This window comes from Diprion similis, chromosome 4 (genome assembly GCF_021155765.1).
Source record: "Diprion similis isolate iyDipSimi1 chromosome 4, iyDipSimi1.1, whole genome shotgun sequence".
In the NCBI taxonomy this organism is placed as follows: domain Eukaryota; kingdom Metazoa; phylum Arthropoda; class Insecta; order Hymenoptera; family Diprionidae; genus Diprion; species Diprion similis.
This window is the reverse complement of record NC_060108.1, coordinates 19474785-19481403: the sequence shown is the minus strand read 5'-3', so window position 1 is coordinate 19481403 and position 6619 is coordinate 19474785.

Below are 6619 nucleotides of genomic sequence, written 5' to 3'. Positions count from 1 at the left end.
TCGATCACGTCTGAAATGTTTCCGCAAATCTTTGAGGTCACAACGATACTGCAAATTCGAAAAAAAAGCGATCGAACCGTTCGTCCGATTCTTAGGTCATCATATCGTGTCGGTTGTCGAGTTGATCCAATTACGAAGTTGAATAACGCGTGAAGTGTTATAGTTATACCCTGTGAAATAATTGAACAGTGAATAAAATAAACATACACATATATACATAATATATGCCATAACTTTGTCTATTCATGTATAATTAGCGGGTAAATTTTTACATTATAATTGTTATACCAAGCACATTATGTATATTGCAATATATATATATATATATATATATATATATATATATATATATATATATATATATATATATATATATATATATATATATATTGGTATGTAGAGTGAAGTTCGAAGAAAGAAAGATTCAACTGTGTATAGATACATATTGTACGTATATGTATATTCAAAGAGACACAAGGGGTGGGGGTGTCGTTTTGTAAATATGCTTAACACGCGACCAGCTGAATATTTATAATAACTTAGCCATAATACAATTATTACGTTCGTGAATTAATTATACCTACCGCATGACAAAATATATCGCATAGCTGCCGTAGTGACGGAGTTAAATAGTACACAATAGCACCGTTATTACAAGTTTGAATTGTTGCTGTGCAGAAAGGCGATATTATTTTCAACGACGATTAATTGTTAGTTAAACGACGAAATAATCACCGCAGGTATACATATGCAGCTGACTCATATGAAGAATTGTGTCAAATAACTTGAAGAAAATTAAACGCGTTGTTTTCGATTGATGATCGTTGTTAGCCGTGGATCGATGATGAATTTTTTCAATTCTACAAGAACGTGAAAAAGAATAATTGCTTGGTGAAAAGAATAAACAAAAAAAACAAACCTAATAATAATTAAAAACAATAAAATTAACCTACGGGGTGAACATCTGAGGGAATATAAGGATAAGAAATTGGACAAGTATAAATAGACAAAAATAAATAGTGGAATAGACAATTAAGAAGTAAAGAAAAAAAAAAAAAAAAAAAAAAAAGCGCGCAAGACAGGGTAGATATAAAATACATTATAGGGACCACCGCTGTGATCCAAGGACCGCGCGGACGCAGACTGCGAGTATATTTCATGAATATTTCAGCGGCTAGCGTTAGCAATAAATACCAAGCTGCGGTATTATATTCCTGAGATAGCCTTCTGCCTAAATGGGGGCTAGCCAGAGCCAGAGCCAGAGCCAGAGCCAGAGCCAGAGCCAGAGGCCGACGTCGACGTCGACGCGGAATACTAATTGACGCAACGACCGCAAACAGACCCACACAATATGTCCCGCTTTTACTGTTCCATGCATGACCCCAGGTATTTTTCATTAATTCAGCTGATATAATTCCTGCGCTGTTGTGGAAACTGCAGAGTACATGCAAAAAATCGTGGATATATTTTTTTCTTCCAATCTCCGTCAAGTTGCTGATGCATGATTTGATTTTGACGAGTGCAGGAAGACGCGATGTAGGAGTGAAGAATTTTATTGGTATTAGTTGAAAATGACAGGAAATTAGCAGGTTTTTTTTATCCTGCAAATTTTGGTTAAGTTTATTTAAATTGTGTACAATTTTTTCTCTTGCAATTATGTTTATCTCGCAAGCTCTGCAATGGTTCAAAACGATTTCGCAGTTTATCAGGACGGTAAAACGTGGTCTGAAGGTAAAAGAGCACACCTGTTTTTCCTTTTTTTTTTTTATTTTTTATCTACTTTCCAACAACAATTAATCCGTAACGCATTTTATAACGCGCGCCAGTTTTTGTCTAAAAACTACAGGACTACTCCATTAGATGTGACAAAATAAAAATAAAAGTGAAGATGTAAAGAGAGAAAGAGAGAAAGAGAGAAATCGAGAGAGAGTTAAAAAATAAAAAATGAAACGAGGTTGAAAGCTTTTTACAAAATGAATAAAAGCGTGGGAGAAATTTGGCTCGAATGAATTATAACGCGCTACTCTTCATTCCATCAATGTAACATCTGAAATATAATTTTTTCACGAAACACAACGTTTTATTTTCAACGGCATGTTAATTGCTTGAAACATTTTGAAGAAAATGATGATGAACAAAATAAGATCTGTAATTGTGAATAAGATTTTCGCATGACAATTGAACGGGAATAAAAAAATTTTTCACGTAAATTCAGTGCAAATGTGGCCGATTGTGTGGGAGGAAAAGAAGAAACAATCGGCTTTGATCGTTGAAATTGTTTTTTTATTTTACTTTTTCCATTCTTATTCCTGCCGAGTCCACGGATTCGGGATCTTGGATGGATGGCGAGTGCGACGGAAACGTGGGAGTGGAGTAATTATAAAAATCCTCTGAAGACCAGGGGTTGAAATTGATTTGACATCCGTGATCAGCCCGGGAACCTGAAACCTAAAAGATTGGAGTTCATTCTACCTGTAAATCCTGTTCATTAGTATCCCCGCAAAGCCAGCTACTCTAACGATAAGTCGCTTAGTGGGCAACTGAACTAGCGATATAAAAGAGAACGAACGCCATCGGGCTAATTAATTAATCACGAGATTATGCAAGATGCTCTGCGAAGCTCGTCTTTGTAATTTATCACTCTGCATGGTATAATTACTTCCTCATTATTCCTTCATAATTACTCACGTTTCGCAAACCACACGTGCAGGGCTTCGCACGATAGTCCGTTTTCCGAATTGTCTGCGTACTTGCAGAGAAAATAAGTGAAAAAATGCGATTCGCGAAAGGTGCGAAAGGGTCAATTCCGGCAGAAGGACGTTAATAACCGGGGCCTGAAATTATCAATTTCGACACGACAAGGACGAAAGCAGCGAACCGAATTCGGAATTATCCTCGCGGTAATTTTGAGGACTGAACGAACGGCGATGTTACACCAGAATATAATGGAATCGTTGTAATATCTAACTACAGTAACATCGCACTCAGCCGAGCTCTCTTGAGTGAGCTTATGTATCCTGTGAACTATGGTAGGAGTGAATCGTTAAATAAAACGGAAATTTCCACACTGTGCAGTAGTTCTTAATTCCATGATCCTTTCAAGCTTCTTCGTCCTTTTCCAGAGTAGATTCTCTTACAGAGTAACCGAAATAACTGTAAATCGTAAATTTTTCCGTAAGTATTAAGGGTCAATTTTTTTTCAGGAGCAAACCACTTCAAGGCTCTCCAATATTCCAGAGCATGGATATCAGATTGATTCCACGAGTACCATTACCGCGGGAAGATTCTGTTGTCGGAACTCGAGTAACGCGAGAAAGTTTGTGACTGGTAATCTCTCCTGCATTAGTCTTCCATTAGGGCTAACACTAACTTTGTGAAGTGGTAAACCAACAATTGGAGAGCGCAAATATAGCTGCAAGTTAAATGCAGAGCACGAAGATGGCTAGACGTTGAAATTTGATCAATTTTTCGCATGCGCGTTTTATTCCCTAACGAAATTGATCAAGCAGCATTATAACGAATCACGCCGACGGACGAAGCAGAATCAAATCATTTGTAATTTTCCGTAATAGATGCATTTCTACTTTCAAACTTTTGTGCTAGTTAATATCCTTCCAGTGGAAATAATACGAAATAAAAGAAGAAAAGAACAGAAACACGCTGCAGAGCTTGCAGGGTCTGCAATTTGTGAAAATTAATTGTCTCATTAGGTTAATCCTAGAAGTAGACCAAGCTTCGCGTGTACCTTGACGCGCGTTATAAATCTGATTTCGTAAATGAACTCCGGTAAAACTGATCGATGTCTATAATTATTTCTCGGGTTAACGTTTACTTTAATTATGGTAAATGATTATATTATTACTATAATTTGAGCCACGGGTATGAAATATTAGAAAACAGAAACATTTTTCTTCTCTCTACTTTTCTTTTTTCGCCGGCTGCGGAATAATTTCACTATCATGGGGTGACAAAAAAAAAAAAAAAAAAAAAAAAAAAACATAAAAAGAATGGAAAAACGGGAATAAGAAAATTGTGTCGAGAATTCTACTCCGTGTGATAGTTTTAATAGTAAACTGAAGGTAATCTTACCGCCAGCAGGTGCAGATCCGAGTCGAGATCGTTAAGTGACCCGTAAAAGCTAAAAGCGTACTTCCAAAATCCTCGTTTTGGCTTGCCCGCAGTATCAGAATCACCCGTGCAAACCGTTGGTCTCTGCCTACCGTTTCTTTTCGCCCGTCGTTTTAACGGGCGCCGTTAAAACCCAGCTACCTTTTATTCTCGTGCCATGGGCATACAGGGGGTCTCGATACCCCCTGCAAGGCGCGGCGCCATAAACCTCCTGACAACCGTCGAGCGAAGCTGCAAGCATTGAGTTTCAAAAAGTCAGGAAAGCTCAATAATTTATTGAAAGAATAATTCTCACGCCAAAATAAAATGAGCCATCGTAAAGTGAAACCGAACGAATCTAGTAGATTCTTATGGTTGACGATTTTGAAGCGATTTGAAGTAAAGCATTTGTGGTCAAGTTCTTGTTTATAAATCCAGTATTTTCGATTTTTTGACGTAATTACAACCATCCGGCCATTTATCTTCCTTGCACGTATGTACATACATAGATTTTTAAGTGCCCAGCAGCGGTGAAAATTTTTACCTGCCACCTTAACTCGACTTACAAATTATATTAATTTTTTCTTTGGTTCCTGCAGCGGGGTTGTTTCGGAAGATGTCCTTTTTTTACGTAGTGTAAAAATCGTCCGAATGTGTACGAAACTCTGGCGATGCTGGTCTAAAAGTTGCGGCCCGTCATCTGTACGTAATACATGGCATCTTTTTTTCTCACCCGTACGCTTTCTGCAGCCCCAGGGGGGACATTTCTGCCCCTGCCATTTACCATTTTCAGGACCCGTCTACGGCGCTCGCTTGTTTCAGGACCTCGGGTAGCGAACGTTATCTCATCCACCTAGGGATAAAGGACAAATAATGAAAGATATGTAGGGTTGAAGAGCGAAGGGGAAAGGGAACTTTGTCTTGCCGCGCGTGTCGCTTCAAGCTTCGTCGCATTTATTATTATCTTTCTCATTATCAGCCGAGATAGCTGACGCTCCTTTATGCTGGGGAAAAGTTGTGAGATTTTTCAAAAGACAGATCCCATCCCATTTCCAAAGTAACGTTACATACAATAAAGAACGGAAGAAAAACATAGGAGGAAATCCTCGCCACGTGGCTCAAAGGTTTGGAATTAAAAATTTCTCCGAATATAAATCAAGGATTAAAAATAAAAGCTTGAAGGAATTCGGGTGATTAAATATTCTTACAAATTTTCAACTTTTCCTCCTTTTCTCAGGTTTTCTTGACTTACAATTAAGAGAAAAGGCAATTAAAAATCATAAGAAATAATAATTCATGCCCCGTAGAGGTTGTCGAGTGTTATTGCATACTTTTCCTCGGCTCATACCGAACGGCTGCATTTCTTTAATTGAAATGAAAATTCATTAGCTTAGGATTTAATTAAATTAATTACAACTAGCGAACGGAGAATTTCCTTTGTTGACAATATTTTTTTTACCCTTAGACTTATTTTTCTCCTCCCTCGTTTCGAACCGGTTGCAAATAAGAATGCATAAAAAAAGAAAAGAAAATATGTAAACACTTTGCGCCTGTTATACATTTTGCAGGTTTGAATTTTCATTACGTGATTCAGGTTCTACTCTAACGAAACATAATTAAATTTTCATTCGAGAAATGCTAACGTAAAAAAAACCAGTTGGATATTCATTGATAGTAGGCTATTTGATCATTTTTGTAACATTCGAAATCGAAAAAAAAACGTTGTCTCTCAAAGTAGAAGAACAAGGATGAAACTGACCAGTCCTTTCGAGCTATTTCATCAGGTTCGTTAACCGTGCGTACCGCCATATTTTTTTTTTCATTTTTTATACGAAAATTCTGATAGTTAGAAAGCTATTAGACACGAAACCGGAGGCGTAGGTAGCGATTAAGGTGAAAAAGACAATTAGCGAACTGCGTCGAATGTAGAGGCCCATGTAACTCAAGCAAGTTGGCTGTTTGATTTTTTTCCCCGTAAACGATTGTACGCGATGGTCGAAAATCACCTGATCGTTAAAGCACCCGTGACCCGAAGAATTCACCTCGACTCAAGTCTCGGGCAAGTAATGTCTGCAAGCCTTGATGGTAGTCACGTGAGGCCGATTACAGTCCGGCGAAATGCTTGAGAAAGTCGATTTATTTCCCCGAAGTTTGCACGCTGCACGTGATAATTACGTCAATTATTATCTAGAGACTAGAATTCGGAGAGGTATTTTTCATTCAACGAACCACTGTAGGTACGACGCATTCAATCACGCAGTGTTATATATATTGCAACAGTTTCAATCAGGGGTGAATTGTCTCACAGATCGATGAATGCCTGATATGAAAACTTACGGATTTGATTAGACACCTCGAAACTGATTTCGTGAAATCCCGCTTTGCCACCTCCCATACATAAGTTCTCCGTGCATAAACACGGGTGCAATTTATCACTTACGCTATACACGTATAACATAAGTTTAAAAATAAATGGGCAGCCATTTTCCCGAGGGAGTATCTGTCAGCAACA